The sequence below is a fragment of the Acinonyx jubatus genome, chromosome B2, assembly GCF_027475565.1.
Source record: "Acinonyx jubatus isolate Ajub_Pintada_27869175 chromosome B2, VMU_Ajub_asm_v1.0, whole genome shotgun sequence".
Classification (NCBI taxonomy): Eukaryota; Metazoa; Chordata; class Mammalia; order Carnivora; family Felidae; genus Acinonyx; species Acinonyx jubatus.
In genome coordinates, this window is record NC_069385.1 from 77,951,399 (window position 1) to 77,974,789 (window position 23,391).

The following is a 23,391-nucleotide window of genomic DNA, read 5'->3' on the forward strand; positions in this document are numbered from 1 at the left end:
TTTTTTCTCTTTGCATTTCAGTTTTGGAAGTTTATACCGACATATCTTCAAGCTCATTGATTCTTTCTTCACCAGTGTCCAGTCTATTGATGAATCCATCAAAGGCATGTTTTAATTTATGTTACAGTCTTTTTGATTACTAGCATTTCCTTTGATTCTTTCTTAGTTTTCTATATTTTTCCATTGGAGCCCTTAACATATTAATCGCAGCTATTTTAAATTCCTAGTTTGATAATTGCAATGTCTCTGCCATATTTGAATCTGATTATAATACTTGCTTTGTCTTTTCAGCCTGTGTTTTTCTTGTCTTTTATTATGGCTTATATTGAAAGCCATACACAATATATTGAAAAATAGGTCTAGAGTTAAATAGGCTTTTAGTGTAAGGTTTTATGTGATTCTGACTAGGAGTCCAGCTGTGTTTAATGTTTGTTATGGCTATAGTTGCCAGAGGCTCAAATGCTAGTGTTCTTGATTTTGTCTCATTTGTTGCCTTTGGGTTTTCCCATTAATCCCTCCTTAAGTAAAGATTGATCCTTGCAATTCTTTCAGCTATAATCCACTGTTATCACATTAAGCCCTGTTCATGTGGGGGGAAGCTGTGTGAGTGAGTGGGAAGTATTCTGTATTTCTGTGATTAAGTCTCAGTCTTTAGTGGACCTATGTCCCTGGGCTGCGATCATCAGAATTGTTTCTTAGCTTCTATTATCCTTGCCTGCCCCCAGGTGAGAAAAGAAGTCTGGAGGGAGTTAGAGATGGGAAACTTCCTTTCCCCCATAATAAATAAGGCTATTGTAAAGCTACTTCTCTTAGAATATTGGTTTTTCTTATGGTGAATTCTTTGGGAATATCTCAGAAAGGTTAGTTTTCTCCTCCCTCTGACAGAAACACAAGGAATTTTCTTCTTATTTCTTCACTATGAAAAGTGGGTGAGGTTTCTACAGGCACAACTCATGAAAGTCTTAGGACCCTTTAAGACTGAAGCCCCAAGAGTTTCCCACTCTTATACTAGTGTACATTCTGCTTCTAGCAATTTGACAAAATAATCACTTATCTAACAGCAATGGTTCCAGCAGCTTCTGTTTCTGATAGACTGATCTCGACTATGATTTTCTATATTCATCTTCAGATTTGGAGTGGTAGTTTGATCTAAGAACGTCAATCTTCTAATGGGTCCAAAAAAAGGAATTGACTTTCAGTTTGTTCAGCATTTTTTCTTGTTGTAACACGGAAGTAATGACTTCCAAGCTCTTTACATGCCAGAACTGAAACTAGGAATCCTCAAAACTTATTTATGACAAAACTTTTGGAAAAATAAGGACAGAACAATTTCCTTAATTTGATAATCAGCACTACAAAAAAATCTACAATTTACATTACACTTAATAGTGAAAGACTACGTATTACCTGAGGTAGAAATACAATAAGAAATATCTTCCCTCACCACCCTTATACAACATAATTATAGAAGCACCAGTCAGTGTAATAACATAATAAAAGAAAATTGAAAGCATACATATCTGAAGGGAAGAAATAAAACTGTCCCTATATGCAGATTTCATGATTGTCTACATAGATAAACCCAAAGAATCTATTAAGAAAAACTCTTAGAACTAATAAATGAGTACATCAAAGTCACAGGATACATGACAGACATAAAAAGTTGTATTTCTATGGAGTACCTGGGTGGTTCAGTCAGTTAAGTGTCCAATTTTGGTTCAGGTCATGATCTCTCAGTTCACGAGTTTGAGCCTCACATGGGGATCTGTGCTGACAGCTCAGAGCCTCGATCCTGCTACAGATTCTACGTCTTCCTCTCTCTCTGCCCCTCCTCCATTTGCTCTGTTCTCTCTCTCTCTCAAAAATAAATAAACATTTTAAAAAAGAGTTTTATTTCAATAGACTAACAATAGAGCACACAGATACTAAAATCAAATGTGCAATGCCATTTACAATTGCTCAAAAATAAAAACACCCGACTGTGAATGTAGTAAACCATATACAAGACTTGTATGCTGACAACAATACAATACTGATGAAAAAAATCAAAGATTTAAATTAATGGAGAGATCTACCATGTACATGAATTAGAAGACTCACTATAGTAAAAAATGTCAAGAGAACTATCTAGAACAAAAGCAAAAGAACTTTCAAGACTCAATAGTAAGTAAAACAAACAAACATTCCAAATAGAAAATGGGAAAATACATGACCAGACTTCACCAAAGAAGATATACAGATGGAAAATGAACACATTAAAATATGTTTAATATCATTAGTCTTTGGGAAAATGTAAGGTAAACCACAACGATATATCACTAGATGTCTATCAGAATATCTAAAATAAAAATAAAGACATCACCAAATGCTGGCAAGGATGCAGAAAAATTGGATCATTCATATACTGCTAATGGGAAGGTAAAATGGTACAGACTCTCTGGAAAACCACTTCACAGTTACTCAGAAAACTAAACATGCATGACCTTAAACCCAAAAATTACATTGCTGAGTTATGTTCACATAAAAACCTGTACACAAATGTTTATAGCAGCTTTATTAACATTTGTAATAGCCCAAACCTGTAAACACATGTTTTCAAATAGTGAATGATTACACAAAATGTAGTTCATACATACCATTGAATACTAATCAGCAATAAAAAAAAAAGAATGAATTATTGACATATGTACAACCTGGATGAATCTCTAGATAATTATGCAGAGTGAAAAAGCCAAACCCAAAGGTACTTTTCCATTTACAAATCATTATTTCAGTGACAAAATTATAGAAATGGATACCAGGTCTGTGGTCACCAGGGGAAGGTATGTGTGATTATAAAGGAGAACAAGAGGAATCCTAGTGGTTACTGAAATGTTATGTATCTTCCCCATATCAATGTCAATATCCTGATTGTGATATTGTGCTATAGATTTTTGAAATGTGATCAGTGGAGAAAACTGGGTAAAGATACCCAGGATTTTTCTGTAGTATTTCTTACAACTGTATGCGAATATACAATTATCTCAAGATAAAAGATTTAATTTAAAAATTAAGTTAAAAAGAATTCAGACTGCTGCATAGAGAAATGACTGCAGGATGGGAGGGGGAGACAACAATACAAGAAGGCAGTTCTATCAGAAGGTAAGTATAGTAATTCAGGAAGGAGATGATGGCAACATGACTATGGGTCATAACAGAAGAAATGAGTGCTACATACATTCAAGATATAGTTTGTTGTTGAGCCAGCAGAACTGCTGTGTGTATGGATACGGAAGGTGACAAAAAATAAGGATTAAAGCATGACTCAGAATTGCAGAATGAGAATCAGTGAGATGCTAGATGGGAAATACAAGCTGAGTGAAAAGGAATTAAAAGAGGAATGCAGTCAGGTGATAATGGAGAGGTTACCATACATGTCTTGGAAGTCTACTCAAAATATAGAGTGGAAATAATTAGTTAATAAAGATTGGAGTTATTTCAATGGTGTTTCGGAATTAATTATATAATAGATGGAGCATTTCGGGACCATCAGGAGTGGGTGGCTAAGATGGCACAGGAATGAAAGTTATTGAGGATGAGAAAATCACAGACAAAACCCAGAAACCACCCTCAGCAGAGGAAGAATAGAGTTCTGAATACTGAGCTTCCTCAAAATCTTTTGGAAGTAGTCTGAGTATGAACCCTATAAATAAATTAATTGACCAAATAGTGGATAGCTTGTAATTTCATTGCTCTTATTTTCATTCCCTAGTTTTAGAAAAAGGTCTGTCTCAAAAAGAAATTAAGATGCATTATGTTATCAGATCCAGATCCTATATCAACAAGGTCCAGGTTCGAACTTTTGTTAATAAACCTTAAGTGGGGAGGGGATAGGCACTTCAGCCAGAGTCTGTGGAGTGGATAGAATCCATTTATCACACAACAACGCAGCTGGGTTTTACTTAGAACAAAACAGTTCCTTTGAGATCAGTTTCCAAAGGCTTTGTGTTTGGCAACCTGAAAACTTTAATTTAGGGCAGAATCTTACATTCTTAGAGAAAACAAAAACAAAAACAAGGCCAGATGCCTTAATCTGAGGTTCAACTCTGTAGAAGGAGCATGTGGTCTAGTAAGTTAAATAGTCTGTTCCTGACTACAGTATTTACCCCACAATATGTTTTTTTCTCCCCTAAGATAGAATAAAAGCTGTTCTGTATCAATTGTTCAGAATACAGGAGCATGGAAACTAGGTGTGGTGACCTACAGAGGGAGGACAGGTCATGGTCAAATAACAAGACAGTAGCGAATACTCAGTTTAAACTATATGAAATTAAATCTAACTTGTATATGAGGCATATTATAGTTTTAGTCATCTCATAATTAAGCTGAGGTTTCATGTATGAGATATCAGATTCAGGCTGATTCCTTCATTTATAATTGAAATATTCCAAATGATCATCTAGCTACCTTGTAATTTTGTGTGACTATGATTTGACTCTGGCTAATGGTGTACATATTTGGTATATTTAATTTCTAATAAGTATCCTTAAAAAATCTTTTTTCTGTTTTTCTTCTTCTGCTGTATGACCCCTACTATCTCTACATAGACCTATAAGGATTAAAAGCAGCTGTCTTGGATAAGTTGCCTTGAGACCATGCATAGTGGAACAAAAAGATGGAGCCTGGCTTGTTGACACTATAGAGTGCTATTTCTGCCCTGGGCAACTTATTTGCCAAATAAAAACAGTCAGGCTACATTGTTTAAGCTACTGTTATCTTGAGTTTTCTCTTAGTCAAAGGTGAGATTAACCTTAAGAGATACTCTAGCAGGAAGTTCTATTTGTAGAGTTCTCTGCCTTCTGTGGTACCCATTTAATTCCAAGGTAAACTTGACACCATTATCTTGACAATTCTAAAATTCAGGCTCTTCCAATGAAACATAAAATGCAGAAATGGACCCACAAATGTATGGCCAATTAATCTTCAACAGCAAGAAAGAATATCCAATGGGAAAAAGATAGTCTCTTCAGTAAATGGTATTGGGAAAACTTGACAGCCACATGCAGAAAAATAAACACTTTCTTATACCACAAACTCAAAATGGATGAAAGACCTACATGTAAGACAGGAAACCATAAAAATCCTAGAGGAGAAAACAGGCAACAACCTCTTTGACCTTGGCCGCAACAACTTCTTACTTGACACATCTCTGGAGGCAAGGGAAACAAAAGCCAAAATGAACTATTGGGACCTCATCAAGATCAAACGCCTCTGCACAGTAAAGGAAACAATCCGCGAAACTAAAAGGCAACTGATGGAAGGGGAGAAGATATTTGCAAATGACATATCAGATAAAGGGTTAGTATACAAAATCTGTAAGGAACTCATCAAATTCAACACCCAATAAAACAAATAATCCAGTGAAAAAATGGGCAGAAGACATGAATAGACACTTTTGCAGAGAAGACATCCAGATGGTTAACAGACACATGAAAAAATTCTCAATATCACCCATCATCAGGTAAATAAAAATCAAAACCATAATGACATATCACCTTAGACCTGTTTGATGGTAAAATTAACAACACAGGAAATAGTAGATGTTGGCAAGGATATGGAGAAAGTAGAACACTTTTGCACTGCTGGTGGGAATGCAAACTGGCACAGCCACTCTAGAAAACAGGATGGATTTTCCTCAAAAAATTAAAAATAGAACTAGTCTATAATCCAGCAATTACACTACTAGGTAATTATCCAAGAGACACAAAAATGCTGACTTGAAGGGATACATGCACCCCAATGTTAATAACAGTACTATCAATAATACCCAAATTATGGAAAGAGCCCAAATGTCCATCAACTGATAAATGGATAAAGAAGATGTGGTATATATATATATATATATATATATGTGTGTGTGTGTGTGTGTGTGTGTGTGTGTGTGTGTATACACAATGGACTATTATTCAGCAATAAAAACTAATGAAATCTTACCATTTGCAATGATGTGGATGATACTAGAATGTATTATGCTAAGTGAAATAGTCAGAGAACGATAAATACCATATGATTTCACTCACATGTGTAATTTAAGAAACAAAACAAATGGGCATAGGGAGAAGGAAAGAAAAAATAAAACCAGAGAGGGAGACAAACCATAAGAGATTATTAAATACAGAGAACAATCTGAGGGTTGCTGGTGGGGTTTTGGGTAGGGAAATGGGCTAAATGGGGGATGGGCATTAAGGAGGGCATTTGTTGGGATGAGAACTGGGTATTACATGTAAGTGATGAATTACTAAATTCTACTCCTGAAACCATTATTACACTATATGTTAACTAACTTGGATTTAAATAAAATTTAAAAAGGATTTAATAAAGAGAAAAAAATAGAAACTTCCATATAAAGAAAACAAAAACACTCCCAACACTTTTTATCAGTCACAGTTCCATTCATTCTACCTCATAGAATCTTCCAGTAGAGTCAAGCATCAATCTTTGTGAGGCTCAAATTCCAGGAGACACTGTCTGCAGGTCCATGATGAACCCATGGATGCCCATATGATGGCTTGAAGGAGTGGGGAGACTCCTGCTATTTCCTCTCTGATGAGGAAGCAACTAGTTATATTTAGCATTCTTTTTTTGACTGAATACCCAACAAAGAAAGCTCACACTTTCATCTTCATCAATTTCTAGAAATTCATCAATTTCTAGGCTTATTTGGTCAGAAGCTGGGTAGGAGACTAAGGGTAGCAGAACTGGTGTTCTTTTCTCTTAGCAAGTGATGCATGAGTAATCAATCACCTCTGTTCAGGTTTGGATACCTGTTGCCTGTTGTTCTCATCTCCAGGGTCTCAGCTTATACCCTGAGGTTATGTAGATAGACTCTGAATATTCTAAGAAAAATAGGACCAAAATCAAGACCTTTTGATGTCAGATTTAGACCACTTTCCACAATGTTTCTGATATCAGATGACTGTCACTGAGAAATAACATTAACAGAATGATCTACAGAATGGCCTTCAAACTCCATGTAGTGAGAAACTCAGATCATGAAATTTCACTTGGATTTCCAAGATCAAGTGGAAGAATACAAGCAACTTTTTCTTGCTTAATAAATGTACCAAGACTGGTTTTGCTGTTCTCATCATATTTTAGGAACTTAGTGATGAAACATCCCAGAAGTTTGTGAAGAAATGTGATCTAGGTAGAGATATCATTATGGGAGGCACTGTTTGGTCTGTTTCCTGGATTTCTTCTGAGTAGCATTCTGCTGAAGTTCCCATCAGGCCTGCCATATAAGGGCTCTGGCACTTTATAACAAATATATCCAGACTAGTCCTTCCATATTTTCAGGACTTCTATGATACCCAAAAGTAGTTTCTCCAACTTTATATTTGCATCATACGATTTATGTTTTTTCTTCTATATAAACTGCTATAAATTATTTAGTAATAATATTTCATGTATCTTAGGAAAAACTTCAGAGTAACAAAAACATCAGAAGTAGTTATTCAGTCATTTTTGAATCACGAAAATTTGACTTTGACAGATTTTAATAAGAATATATTCAACTATTCTCATTTTATTTTACTTGATTAAGAAAAACTACTTAAAATTTTATGTGTTGTCTTTATTAGATAACTTATACAAATTTAAACAAAACAAATTTTTCTAATCTTAGTCCATTTCTACACTGAAGTATTATGGACCAATTTCATAACCATATTATGATTTAAATGTGAAGTTGATGTCACTAAACTTTTAGAATATTCTGGAGGCGAATGTGAGGTGTCTAGCAAGAAAGAGAAAACAAAAAACAGGAATGGATTTAAATACTGAAATGCACAAGGGACGAAATTCAGCCATATGAACAGCATTTCCTACTATTGACAGCTTTGTATATGAATTCTGTAATGAGAGTTATGTGAAAGAAAACAGGTCAGTAATCAAATAATACAAACAGACATTATGAATAGATTAGATATTATACATACTTAAAGGATGAAAGCAGTGTGTGTCATCCTAAGGTTTAGCAATAGTAGAACACCATTCACAAGATGCTGTCTTAGTCTCTGGAGCCTTGCATTTCAATAGATAGGTGATGGGAGGGGAAGGGGACACTCAGGTGGTCTCTTGGCAACATAAAAAGGGCCCAAATGCCCTTTGTAGCAGAGACACATCTGGATTTCAGTAGCCTTATCCCAAAGCTACACTATTACAATACAACTTGTATGTATTTACACTTCAAGCCATTCCAAACCAATAAACAGCCTTGCAGCCACCAACCAAAATTGCAAAGTTGTTATTAAGAAGGATTGCTCAAAATCTTTCAAGTTTGTTCCTGATCAGTTCTGTTCTCATCCCCAGTTCTCAGCCATAACATCAAACTATTGAACTTCTGGATTTTCCCAAAGACCCTGATTTGAATTGCCTCATGCCATGCCCTTTGCTGCCCCATGATGTTTCAAATAGGAACTTTCATTGTACTTCTGATCACAGGAAACTTAAACAAGGATATTAACCATTTGACAGTGCCCTGGCCAGGGCAAATTAATCCTACCTCCACCTCCTACCCTCCCATACCTTAACATGTTGGAAAATGACTGCTTAGGATTTACTTGAGGATACTCATTATTGGGGTTCAATATACATATTTGTATATTGTTTTCTAATGCAAATTTTCTCAAGAGGCACATGTTGATGTTTCTGGCACTGTGTTGAAAACACACACAAACATTTGGAAATATTTCATGTCCTATAAATTCAACGGGAAACAAATTAACTTGCCATAATTATAGATAAATAATTCTTTGGATAGTTTGTTATGCTATAATATGGGATAATTATGCATTAGTGCATCAGCCCTAAATGATAGTCATAACAGCCTGCCCTAACACATGACAAGCTGACAAATTTGTACTTGAAAAATGTTAAATTATTAAAATATTAAAATTATATGTATATTAAATTATATATAAATTATAAAAATATTAAAATATTAAACATTAGAGTTATCCTTTTATGAAACTTATAATGTCATTCTTTAAAAAAATTTTTTTAATGTTTATTTATTTTTGAGAGAGAGAAAGAGAGGAAGAGCGTGAGTAGGGGAGGGGCAGAGAGAGAGGGAGACACAGAATCTGAAGCAGGGTCCAGGTTCTGAGCTGTCAGCACAGAACCCCACACAGGGCTTGAACTCACAAACCACAAGATCATGCCTGAGCCAAAGTCGACCGCTTAACCGACTGAGCCACCCAGATGCCCCAAAACTTATAATGTCATCTTGATGGTAAGTTTAGCATTCTTAAATAGGAGAAATATTGCTAATTTTCTAATTTAGTTTTCTTACTTTATACAAACACTAGAAAGAGTCATGGTAGGCATGGGTGTGGAAAGGAAGGATAAACTAGCTACTACTCTCTTCCCAAAGGTTGGGAGTATGATAGAATTTTTGGTAAATATATATAATTGAAATAACATTTTCTTTCTAATGTACATAATATATTAACATATTAACATTTGACTCATATCCCAAATGGGCAGACTACACCAAAGAAATATCCAATCACTGTTCTAAAGTAGGTTACTCTCAAGTGAGGGAAGTAGAATGGTGTATATAAAATCAAGAAACAGGGTAACTAGTCACTTTTACAAGTAAGTAACTTAACCAAATGCTGCAACAACTTTGAGCTAAGTTATAATGGGAGATTCTCTGGTATTGCAAGCCCACAGTTAGGGCTTTGGATTTAGTTTGAAAGACATATATTTTCACTTGCAAAGTGACTCCAGCTCCAAAGAAAGACATAACTTAAAAAAAATCACTTATGTAAGAAAGTGGTCCAGGTTCATTCTTCTGCATGTCTCTGTCCAGTTTTCCCAGCACCACTTGCTGAAGAGACTCTCTTTATTCCATTGGATATTCTTTCCTGCTTTGTCAAAGATGAGTTGCCCATACATTTGTGGGTCCATTTCTGGGTTCTCTATTCTGTTCCATTGATCTGAGTGTCTGTTCTTGTGCCAGTACCATACTGTCTTCATAGGTACAGCTTTGTAGTATAGCTTGAAGTCTGGGATTGTGATGCCTCCTGCTTTGGTTTTCTTTTTGAAGATTGCTTTGGCTATTCAGGGTCTTTACTGGTTCCATCCAATTTTTGGATTATTTGTTCTAGCTCTGTGAAGAATGCTGGTGTTACTTTGATAGGGATTGCATTGAATATGTAGATTGCTTTGGGTAGTATCGACATTTTAACAATATTTCTTCTTCCTATCCAGGAATATGGAATCTTTATCCATTTCTTCGTGTCTTCTTAAATTTCTTGCATCAGCTTTCTATAGTTTTCAGTGTATAGATTTTTCACCTGTTTGGTTAGATTTATTCCTAGGTATTTTATGGTTTTTGGTGCAACTGTAAATGGGATCAATTCCTTGATTTCTCTGTCACTTCATTGTTGGTGTATAGGAATGCAACCAATTTCTGTGTGTTGATTTTATATCCTGCAACTTTGCTGAATTCATGAATCAGTTATAGCAGTTTTTTGGTGGAATCTTTTGGGTTTTCCATATAGAGTATCATGTCATCTGCAAAGAGTGAAAGTTTTACCTCCTCCTGGCCGATTTGGATACCTTTTATTTCTTTGTGTGGTCTGATTGCAGAGGCTAAGACTTCCAATACTATGTTGAATAACAGTGGCGAGAGTGGACATCCCTGTCTTGCTCCTGACCTTAGGGGGAAAGCTGTCAGTTTTTCCCCATTGAGGATGATATTAGCATTGGGTCGTTCATATATGGCTTTTATGATCTCGAGGTACGCTCCTTCTATCCCTACTTTCTTGAGGGTTTTTATCAAGAAAGGATGCTGTATTTTGTCAAATGCTTTCTATGCATCTATTGAGAGGATCATATGGTTCTTGTCCTTTCTTTTATTGATGTGATGAATCACGTTAATTGTTTTGCGGATATTGAACCAGCCCTGCATCCCAGGTATAAATCCCACTTGGTTGTGGTGAATAATTTTTTTAATGTATTGGTGGATCTGGTTGGCTAATATCTTGTTGAGGATCTTTACATCCATGTTCATCAGGGAAATTGGTCTATGGTTCTGCTTTTTAGTGTGGTCTCTGTCTGGTTTTGGAATCAAGGTAATGCTGGCTTCATAGAAAGAGTTTGGAAGTTTTCCTTCCATTTCTATTTTTTGGAACAGCTTCAAGAGAATAGGTGTTAACTCTTCCTTGAATGTTTGGTAGAATTTCCCTGGAAAGCCATCTGGCCCTGGACTCCTGTTTTTTGCAGATTTTTTATAACTAATTCGATTTCCTTACTGGTTATGGGTCTGTTCAAATTTTCTATTTCTTCCTGTTTCAATTTTGGTAGTGTATATGTTTCTAGGATTTGTTCATTTCTTCCAGATTTCCCATTTAATTGGCGTATAATTGCTCATAATATTCTCTTATTATTGTTTTTATATCTGTTGTGTTGGTTGTGATTTCTCCTCTTTCATTCTTGATTTTACTTATTTGGGTCCTTTCCTTTTTCCTCTTGATCAAACTGGCTAGTGGTTTATCAATTTTGTTAATTCTTTCAAAGAACCAGCTTCTGGTTTCTCGACCACTTTCTTACACCATACACAAAAATAAACTCAAAATGGATGAAAGACCTCAATGTAAGACAGGAAGCCATCAAAATTCTCTAGAAGAAAGCAGGCAAAAACCTCTTTGATTTGCCCGCAGCAATTTCTTACTCAACATGTCTCTGAAGGCAAGGGAAACAAAAGCAAAAATGAGCTACTGGGACCTCATCAAAATAAAAAGCTTCTGCACAGCAAAGGAAATAATCAGCAAATCTAAAAGGCAACCTACAGAATGGAAGAAGAGATTGGCAAATGACATATCAGATAAAGGATTAGTATCCAAAATCTACAAAGAACTTATCAAACTCAACACCCAAAAAACAAATAATCCAGTGAAGAAATGGGCAAAAGACATGAATAGACACTTCTTCAAAGAAGACATCCAGATGGCCAACTGACACATGAAAAAATGCTCCACATCACTCATCATCAGGGAAATACAAATCAAAACCACAATGAGATACCACCTGACACCTGTCAGAATGGGTAACATTAACAACTCAGGCAACAACAGATGTTGGCGAGGATGCGGAGAAAGAGGATCTCTTTTGCATTGTTGGTGGGAATGCAAGCTGGTGCAGCCACTCTGAAAACAATATGGAAGTTCCTTAAAAAACTAAAAATAGAACTACCCTATGACCCAGCAATTGCACTACTAGGCATTTTCCAAGGGATACAGGTGTGCTGTTTCAAAGGGACACATGCACCCCCATGTTTATAGCAGCACTAGCAACAATAGCCAAAGTATGTAAAAAGCCCAAATGTCCATTGATGGATGAATGGATAAAGAAGATGTGGTATATATATACAGTGGAGTATTACTCGGCAATCAAAAAGAATGAAATCTTGCCATTTGCAACTACATGGATGGAACTGGAGGGTATTATGCTAAGTGAAATTAGTCAGTCAGAGAAAAACAAAAATCATATGACTTCACTCATATGAAGACTTTAGAGACAAAACAGATGAACATAAGGGAAGGGAAACAAAAATAATATAAAAACAGGGAGGAGGACAAAACAAAAGAGACTCATAAATATGGAGAACAAACTGAGGGTTGCTGGAGGGGTTGTGGGAGGGGGGAAGGGCTAAATGGGTAAGGGGCATTTAAGGAATCTACTCCTGAAATCATTGCTTCACTATATAGTAACTAATTTGGATGTAAATTTTAAAAAATAAAAAATAAAGTTAAATTACAAAAAAAATCACTTATAAGTATAAAAAATAAGAGGAAAAGAATCAATTGTTGGCTTATTTTTCTTATAGATACTCCCTCTTAAGAAACTCAATAAAAATGAAAATACACTGGCAAGAGCTGAACCAATGTGAGTATGTGTTCTTGAATGACTTTGACCTTGGTCAAGTGGAATAACTTCTTTGATACTTAGGCTTCTTATCTGTTAAAAGAGAAAATGGCTCTGATTTAATGAACTGATATTTAATAAAATTTCCTACAGTAGCTAAGAAATACCAGATATTTCTCTTCGCTCCCTGCATACCTCCATTGTATCAATACTTGTTTATATGTTGGTCTTCTCTGCTCGACAACACACGTGCCTGGGGATCAGAAGTGTTGCATTGTATAAACATCTGAAGAGACTGTGTAATTTCTGGCACATAAGAAGACCTTAATAAATACTAGTTTGTTAAGTTAGTGATTCATATAGCACAGAAGTTAAAATTTCACAAAAGGCAATATATAAAATTTCATGAAAGACAATACAAAAGAGTCATATTTCACATTTGTTAAAAGTAGTAAAGCAAAATACCTATTCAACTGCATATATGCCAATTTTATGAAATTAAATCTTTTTTTTTAAGTTAGTTAATATAAAACTATAGTTGAACTCTATATTTTTTTTTCATGGTATTTCTAAGAATTTGTTCAAGAGGGGTGTTTTCAGTGGTGGGCACATAAAGATAACAACCTTTTGGATCTCCTAGTAGTTTTTATACTGTTAATCTTACTCAGTGATACACATATAAAAAGGCAAATGACAATAGCATAAGCAGCATTATGTTAGACATCTCTGTGCCTTGCAACTGGCCCAAATAAGAATATATCACTGTGAGAGTAAGAATGATTCACATATTTAGACAAATAAATAATTCTCAGTTATATATATATTGTTTATATAGATTTTAAAATACAACGAAGGGATTCCTGGGTGACTCAGTTGGTTGTGTCTGATTCTTGATTTCAAAACAAGTAAGTGATGATCTCAGGGTTATGAGATCCCATAACCATATATTGAGCCCCACATCGGGCTCCACACCTAGTGTTAAGATTTTCTCTCTCCCTCTGCCACTCTCCACTGCTTATGCTCTATCTCTCTAAAATTAAAAAAATAAATAAATATCATGAAGAAAAATACATGAACATCCTTATGATGGGAACAATTTGAGCAGAGAGTAAACAGGAATGTGTACAAGCAGACCTCTGTCATCTCAGCTCCTAGGATTTGAGTTGAAGTCACACCTGTCTGTGATATAATCCAGTTCGTGTACAAATCTAAGAAATCATACACATAATTATAAAAACAAATTGAAAGAAGATAACTATGAGGCATCTTAAAAAAGAGTATTAGCTCAAGAGAAGAGAATTTAACATTCAAGAAATACTTTCATTGTTTAGTGATATCTATGTAAAGTTCTAATTCCTAGGAATACAATAGTAAATGAAATAGCTAGGTTCCCTGCCATAATTTGTCTCAGATTGTAGGACCCAAAATCTCTAGATCATTGAAAGATTCTTTTGTCTATGGGTTATGTGTTATGAAAGAAAAACAAGCACGGGCTTAAAAGAATGAGAGGGAGAATTAAAAAAAAAAAAGGAATGCTTGGGATAAAAAGCAGACAGCTGGGTTTAAAACTTTGATGGTAAATGTGATAATTGGAAATCTAGGGGAACCCAATAAATATCACCCTTCTCTTCCTGACTTCAAAGCCAACTGAAGGCTAACACAAACAAGCAAACAGATGAGGAGCCATTATATTAGCTTCATTAAAGATAAAAGAGAGCACTACTTGTATCTGCAATTTAGTAAACTTACGCACAACGAAAGACACTAATAATCCAACTAAAATGATCCAACCAGGGTTTTGCCTGGAACTAAAGGAGTTCGTGGGATATGGGACATTGAGTACTACAACTAGCATTCAACTGAGCTGACCTGTACTTTCAGGTGCATGGTGCATGGATGCTCCTGTGACCACCTTAGGGTGGGGGTTTGAAAGTATCACTGTTCTTCATAACATAGCTTCGCTTTGAAGAATCTCAGCTGAGTATAATCCTTTGAGGCAGGATGTTCTGGGAAAGAGTTTAGTCTCTGATCAAGTTTTCTTATCAGGTAGCATATAATACATTCACTCTTTATGACAATTTATTGTGTATGTGTGGGGGGTTTTTTTTTGTAGAATAACTTTTTGTTCATATAATATAAACTTTTATTTAGAATAAGATATTTACTCTTTTTAACCTGATTCTTGTCTGTTTCTCCCCTCCTCTCCACTAGGCTGAAGGTCCCACAAAGAGAGGGATCATAACTGGTCACCATTGATTACCATGGTATCCGGCATGGAACAGGCACCTAATAAATATGTGTTAATAACACATGAATGAAATAATATATAGAACTGAATCATACAGGGAAGGACTGTAGATGAAAATTCATTACTTCATCAAGTCAATTTTGACCAGGACTTAGACTCTGGGTCAGCTGCTATGTTCTAGTTATTCCCCAGACTCAACTAAAACCTGGGATTACAAGAAATGCTCCAATTTTACTGTTATTTTTGTTCCACTATTCAGGAAGGGGCAGAATCTAAATCTCTACTAGTCTTGTTCACCAAGCTATACAAAAAAGAAGAAATGAAAGAAATATTTGGCACACTAATTGTCCTCTGTAAGAGATATTTTTTAGTTATAAAATGGAAATAAAATCAGTAGGATAGTATGTTAAATAATACAATTAAAGTAATTAGCCCAATGCTGGGGAAGATAAATACCTAATAAGCAATTAGTGTTATTAATAAAAGCAGCAAACACTTTGACTTGAATGACTTTAAGTTTCTACTGCAAAATGTGAGAGTCTCCAAGTTTATAGAGGCTGTATTATACTTTTTCAGAGATTTTTGATGCATTCATCCATACATTCAAAAATCTTTATTGAATATTTATACATGATAATCCCTTTTATTTTTCTTGGCCCTGGAGAGAACAATGATCAAAGAAGACAGAATTGCTGCCCTCATGGACCTATTAACCTAATGACTCCTGACTTAATATAAATTTTGCATCTTAAATAATAAAGAGAAGATTGCAGGAAAAGCTATAATAACTACAAACGTAACAATTTAAGCAAGGAGGGTGAACTAAAGAAAATAGCCAACAAATTTTAATAAACTGATTGATAGCATGATGGAAGTTTGAGGTTCACAACAGTAGAAACTACATAAAGGTGAGGACAGTGCTTTTAAAATATGCATGTACAATAAATTCCTTTTATAAAGTGTTCATACTCTTTCTATACCATTAACATTTGTGCATTTACTTTTAAGTGTTCTGTTCAAGTAAGGGATGTGAGCTAGAAAAATATCAGCATGGTAGAACCTAGGTCTCAACCAAACCCTTCTGTAAATCAAAGTGTACTGTTAGCCAAGCTATACATTTTGCCTGAACATCGATGCCTGAACATCAATTTTTCTCTTAAACAAAAAGAGGAAATTCATTTAAGCTATAAAATTTAGTTTCCAAATCAGGGACATAATGTATAATTCAATATTGTTTTAATCACCCCACAGAGGAGGAATGGACCCTCATTCCCAAACTTGGTTCAGCTTTTCAGCCTGATGAAGCCACTCTTAAGCCAAGAGGATACTGAAAGGTTTATTACAAAGTGGGCATTTCTGGGGACAGTGTGCTTGTCTCTCAAGTAGGCTTGAACATGGCTGAGAGGGGAGAAAGGAGAAACTTGTTTGGGGTTTTATGGTAGTTACAGGGTGGGGCTAGAATGACAATTCCCTTGTGGACCAACATTTCAAAGTTTGAATTTCTCACGTGTGCCAAAGCAGGGAGCACCTGGACTTCCTTAACTTGCTCAGGTGTGGGGCAATATGGCGATACTTGAAAGCTGTTAGCAGTCAGACATCAAAAATGGAGTCGGATTCTTTAATACAAGCCTACAGACCAGAGACTTCTCTTCATCAACGCCAAACCTAGCCACCTTCTAGACTTCTTCCTGAGGTTATTGAAATTTATTCATAGAGTGTTGCCGAACCCTCAGGCCCTTTAACAACCTAATGATTTATTCACTTCATGCTTTTTATTTAAAAAAATGGCAGTACAGCTGATTCCTTAAGGTATATGTTTAGGTGTCCTGTTCTTGAATTTATGTGTTACACTTGAAGGTCCAAAAATATAAAACATATACACAACTACTTAAAAATGGGTTAGCTCAGCTGAAAAGTCAGCAACTTTTGACAGTGGTTAGCATTGCAAAAGCTCTCTCTGCCTGATAAGACATGGTTAAAAATATTTTTTATTTTTTAAAAATAATTTTTTTATTTTTTTAAAAATTGTAATTTTCTTAAATTTAAAAGTATTTCTAATATTTTGAAAATAAAACTCCTTGTATAGACATAGAAATCAGGCCACTTTGTATGCTGAGACTCTCCCTTGCACGTGGCATATTCAGAGGCACATGTTCTCTAGAAACAGATAATCATAAACATCTGTCTTTTCAGTGGTATTTTTTTCACCATAATACATGAAGAGACTATTCCATGGAGTTCTATGGATAAAGAAATGAATTTTTACATGCATTGTTGGAATCCTTGGTTTAATAAAAGCTTAGCGAAGTGTGGAAAATATGTAAAATATGTTGATTTACTATCTCTTAGAGAATTTCTAAGGAAGTATTCATAAACTTGACTGCCTTTAAAAACAAAATGAAATCCTTCTATAAGTCTATAGTTTGATATATTCCACTTAACTTTTTTCTTCTTTTTTTAGGCACATCATGGCTGTGAGCCTAATTCACTTATTAAGAGGCCTATTGAAAACAAACTGTGGGTATTCTGATACTTACGTCGGAAATTCTAAAGTCTTGTATGGAGACTAAAAATTTGACTGTTAGTCCACAGGGATGTGCTAAGAACAATTCTACTCAGAAACAACCAGAGACTTGCCCAGTCTGTGGGTGTGAGCCACATGACAAGAGTTTCTCAGAGCTATAGTTCCAGGCTCAGGAGCATTCAGGTCAACAGGCCACACAGTTTTCCACAATCTGGAGATTACGTTTTTTTTCTCACAGAAACCCAGAAATTGAGTTCTCATAAGTCTTGTCATCTATATTGTCAAATGTATTCAGACAATTGACACAATGTGCTACTACAGGTTTTAACTAAACACAAAGAACACATCCACATTTGTGTCTGAAAAATTATTTCCAGCTGTCTTTTTAAAAACTGGCCAGTACTTGATATTCCTGTTCTTAGAATTTCTTAAACCAGTGTATTACATTCATTACCTCAGGATAATCGAATGTCTTAAATGGGATTTCAATTACTTTGAAGGTTAATATTTGTTACAGTATTTCTCATCTTGTTATATTCATTAAGAGTTTAAGTTGATATAACAAAGGATACATTCAATAAAATTGCCAATATAAAAATACTATGAGGGGGAAAATATCAAACACTTAGGTCAATATAGTTATTGCAATTGATACTAAGTGTGTCTCTGAATTCTCTGGCAGTTAGAGCTAAAGTGAAATATTTTAAATTTAATTGTTTGAATAAGCAAATTTGTTTCAGTAATCAGTATAGAAGATAATTTACTTAGAAATGAATTTTATCCTTATAAAGTATAGTTTCTATATTTACAACTCTCTATATATGTATAAATATATATTTGTATATATAAAGTGAAATATATTATAATACATTATATTGGTTTTATAAATAGAACTACTGAACAATTATTATTGTTACTGAACTATTATTTTAACCCTTGAGAATATTATGCCAAACATAGCCTGAAGGTATATTTTCATGAAGGCATTTCTGTGAAGATATGGGACAAAGAGCAGACAGGTCATTGGTTAGGGTACTGACATATACACATATACATATACATATACATACAAATACACATACACATATATACAGACTCTGTTCTACAGTGATAGAGGACTATAGATCATACTACTTATATTAGAGATTGGTCTTCTGGAATAGGGTCTCCTGGATACTTTAAAAATGTAGTTTGCTACATTTTGATTTAGAATCTCTGAGGACAGAACCCTCCACTTGACATTTTGGGGTCATTTTTAGATTAAATTATATTTTACAACAGTAAAATTAACTTTTTTAGTGGAAAGTTCTGGGAGTATTGACAAATAAAATCCACGTATTGAGCAAGTACTTCAGGTGATTCTTTTATCCATGAAATTTGATCACCATTGATTCCATCATTGGTTCTCAAACTTCACTGTGCATCGGAATCACAGGGAGGCTTATTAATACACAACCCTGGGATGCCTGGGTGGCTCAGTCGGTTAAGGGTCTAACTCTTGGTTTCGGCTCAGGTCATGATCTCGCTGTTCGTAGACTGACAGCTGCAGGAGCCTTCTTGGGATTTTCTCCCTCTTACTCGCCCACCACTCGCCCTCTATCTCTGTCTCTCAAAATAAATAAATAAATAAACACTTAAGAAAAAAAAGACACAACCCTGCTGTTGTCCACCCCCATTACTTTTTTTTTTTTTTTAAGGTTATTTAGTTTGAGAGAGAATCCCAAGCAGACTCTGCACTGTCAGTGAAGAGCTCTATGCAGGGCTCAAACTCATGAACCATGAGATCACGACCTGAGCCAAAATTGAGTCAGACGCTTAACTGACTAAGCCACCCAGGCACTCTCTCCACCCCCATCATTTCTGATTAAGCAGCTCTGGGAAAGAGGCTGCACATTTGCATTTTGGACAGGTTCCAGGTGCTGCAACTGCTGCTGTTGCTTCTCTAGGAGCCACACTGAGAACCACTGGCTGAGAGCAATAGTTCTGAACCTTCGCTGTACATCACAGTCACCCAGGGAATTTTGCCAAAAAAACGTGGATACCTAAGCTGAAAGAAACTCTTTAGAGATTCTGACTTCATTGCTCCGTACTAGATCTCAGACATACAGTTTTACATGAACTCCTCCGGCGATTTTAATACGCAGCCAAGGCCAAGAACCACTGTCATAGTGGAAAAAAATGGATATCATTCCTTTTAGTCAGTTTGTCCAGAGTATACATTGGCTGGACTTTTGAGAAGAACCAAAGTCAAGAGTACTGATACGCCTGTTACAAGGTATTGCATTGAAAGTGTTCATTTTAGTATATTTATTCAAAAAAATCTTACTGCCTCCATTATATTGAGAAGGTAATTAAAACATAATGCTATTAATTGAAACTCCAAAGAATATAAAATTAATAAGCGGAGGCATTTCTCTCTGTTTCTATAACCCATAGTTCATGATTCATACTTTGAATATCAGGCAGTCCTGGGGGAAAATTATATTTTCTTGTAAAAGTCAAGGATTTGACTTGTCTTATTCCCCATATGCCAGTTTTACAATGTCGTGGACTGCTAACGTACCTCTGAGGAAAACTTTGGATCTATTCAAGCACTGATAAAATACTAGTTTTCACCCCACAGTTATTCACCATTAATCTTGAGAGAAATTATTCGAGCTGGAAAAAATGGAAGAGGAGATGTTATAATTCAACCATCTGGGCCATAGTATTGCTCCAGTGGGATAACTGATTTTGAATAATATTGCATTCAGATGAGCAGGCCAAGGAGTAATGACTCCCTAATAGCTAGGAGCAAAGTCTGAGCTGTTCTCTGGGGTAGCTTCTTCAGTGGAAGAACAAGCTCTTAGGATCTGTTCTTTCCAACATTACTTTTTTGGTGACAAGATAAAAACATTAACATGTGAAAAATTCACAGCCTCTTTCCCTTTTCCCAAACATTACGCATTTTACTTATTTCCCCTCCACTTACTCTTAATTCACATGCCCACACCGATGTTAGTTCTACCTTAACTACTATATTTTAATTATACAAACCAAAGTAAATTTAGAGGGCGAATGGAGGTAGTTCTATTGGGAGAGGAGAGATTGCAGCAGGGTAGCCGCAAACACACACACACACACACACACACACACACACACACACAGGAAATAAAACTTCCTTGCGCCTATTGTTTGCATTAATGGCCTTGATTCTTCTCTACTATCTACATTACAAGGAGGCTCATTGCATTTAACTCTTCCACTCTGAATTTTCATTCTTCCAGGTGACATGTTCTGGCCAAAAAGATGTTACCATATGTAATGAAAACAGAGACTTGAAAAGTGCAATTAGCTTAATATTTCTTGCCTTCTCTCATCACCATGCAAAGAACATGTCTGAGTGAAACTGTTAAAGGATGAGACACATGTAACAAACCCAAATGCCCTCAGCCATACCAATCCAGATCATTCTAGATCAATCAATAGCCAGCTAATTCCAGCATGTGAATAAGCCTGGCCAAGCTCAGCAGAGCTGCCTCATTGACCTATAAGGGACGACAGATGCATAGGTGAACCCAGCACAAATCAATGAAGCCTTCAGTTTTGTGAGCTAAAAAGGGTTTGTTGTTTATATGCCTGGGGTTTGCTGTGTTGCTTTGCAACATTATCATAACAATAGATATCTGATACACAGCTTGAGCATCTAAATTTAAGGCAATTTAAGGGGAGATAGACCAGAGTTGGGGAAAGATTTTGGGCTAGCTGTTATTAGAGAACAGGCAAAAGAAAGTGATTTTCAAAAAAAATTGATGTGTGTTTTAAATGAAATACCCTTGAGCATTAAGACTTTAATTAAATTTTACATTTCTTTCCAGTTAATTTTGATTGTCCTATTTGAATTGTATTGAATATAACTTACACTGAGCCTGGTGTCACCATTACAAGAAGCAGACCAAAACTTATGGGTTATATTTCATACAAGTTTATGGAACAAGAAAAATATTCAGGAAACTTCAGTCCAGGCTAAGGCTATAGTCAAGATACTTGGAATACCTAGAAACTAAGCATATCATCATCATCTATTGGCTTCAAATCCTGTTATAGATTACTCCAGAAAGAGAAGCAGAATGATATGAGAATGCACGTTAGAAAAATCTATTTGTGCTTAATGAATTGGAATAATAGAACTCTAAATTACTCATAGAATATGTTATGCCCAGAATTCGTGATCCCCAAAGACCGCCAGGGAGCCAAGTCCGATGCAAAAGCAAAAGAGCCTTTATTCGAGCTAGCTGGAGCTCAATCCCCTACCTGCACCGAAGCAGCGGTGAGATACCGGGGAGAGAGAGCGAGTTTCAAAAGTACAAAGGTTTTATTGGGGCCTAGGGGCAGTTGGTGAGGTAATGGCTGTGGCCTCAGCTGATTGGCTGGGGAAGGGTCGGAGTCCTGTTACGAAGGTCGCTGGGCGTGTTTTGATCAGGAAGTTTGAACAGGTGAGCGGGAGGTTACTCAAGGGGGGGAGGCGTGGTCTAGGTGAAGGACACAGAACAAGATGGAGTCGGCCGGCATAGGCCCGCCCTTTCAAATTTTTAATGAAATAATCTAAAATGAGAATAAATCTGCTGGATTCTTAGGTCTTTAAGTCAAAACAATATTTGTAAAGTATTTGTAAGTGGGTTGCTGCTAATGAAGAAAGCATACCAGTTGATATTCTGTAAGTATCATAATTATCTCTCATTTGAATTGAGATATTTAATAAGTATTTGGACAAATTATGCAAAATGATCCCAATGATTTTGACAAATAGAAACAGTTTTCTAGGGAGAAAGTTTTCTAAAAGTTTTCTTTTTTTTTTTTTTCAACGTTTATTTATTTTTGGGACAGAGAGAGACAGAGCATGAACGGGGGAGGGGCAGAGAGAGGGAGACACAGAATCGGAAACAGGCTCCAGGCTCTGAGCCATCAGCCCAGAGCCCAACGCGGGGCTCGAACTCACGGACCGCCAGATCGTGACCTGGCTGAAGTCGGATGCTGAACCGACTGCGCCACCCAGGCGCCCCTAAAAGTTTTCTTAAAAGAAATAAAGGGAAGGTGTGCCTGGGTAACTCAGTCAGTTAAGCATCCCACTCTTGATTTCAGCTCAGGTCACAATCTCACAGTTCGGAGGATCAAGCTCCGCAGTGGGCTCTGTGCTGATAGCGTGGAGCCTGCTCGGGATTCTCTCTCTTTCACTTGGCCCCTCTCCCCAACTCGTTCTCTCTCTCTCTCTCTCTCTCTCTCTCTCAAAATAAATAAACATTTTTCAAAAAAAGAAATAAAGGGAAAAGCAATCATTGCCATTTTCACCTTTCAAGCTGAAACAAGATGAACTCAGGTCTGAGAGATGTAATTGGCACTGTAGCCAAGCACTGATGAATGGGAGAATAAGTTATATACTATTTCTTAAAGATAATTTGACAACTATTAAAAATTAATCAGCAATGATTAAATAAATATGGTACATCCATATTATGAAATATGCTTTAGAATTCAGATCATGACTTTAAGTAAATTTAACGAATAGCAAAAACTAACAGTATAGAATTAAGGACAAAGAGAAATTAAAAAAAAAAAACCTACAAAAAATAAATAAAATAAAAAATATAAAAACACCTACAATATGAATTGTATGACATAAATATATATAAATTTGACAGTTTTACATTTACTCTTATTATTTTTATTT

General features: G+C 35.7%; 2 long non-coding RNA genes across 5 annotated transcripts in view; one reads left to right on the forward strand and one right to left on the reverse strand.

The window, feature by feature from the left end:
• Nucleotides 1-15,661, forward strand: part of LOC113598783 (uncharacterized) — a 302,008-nt gene extending 286,347 nt beyond the window's left edge. For both annotated transcript variants that reach the window (XR_008298507.1, XR_008298506.1), the window contains exons 4-5: nt 12,875-12,933; nt 15,124-15,661. This is a non-coding gene — a long non-coding RNA (uncharacterized LOC113598783). The remainder of the gene's footprint in view (nt 1-12,874; nt 12,934-15,123) is intronic.
• The window catches only part of LOC113598785 (uncharacterized), a 603,234-nt gene that overhangs the window by 66,914 nt on the left and 512,929 nt on the right, over nt 1-23,391 (reverse strand). The window lies entirely within an intron of this gene.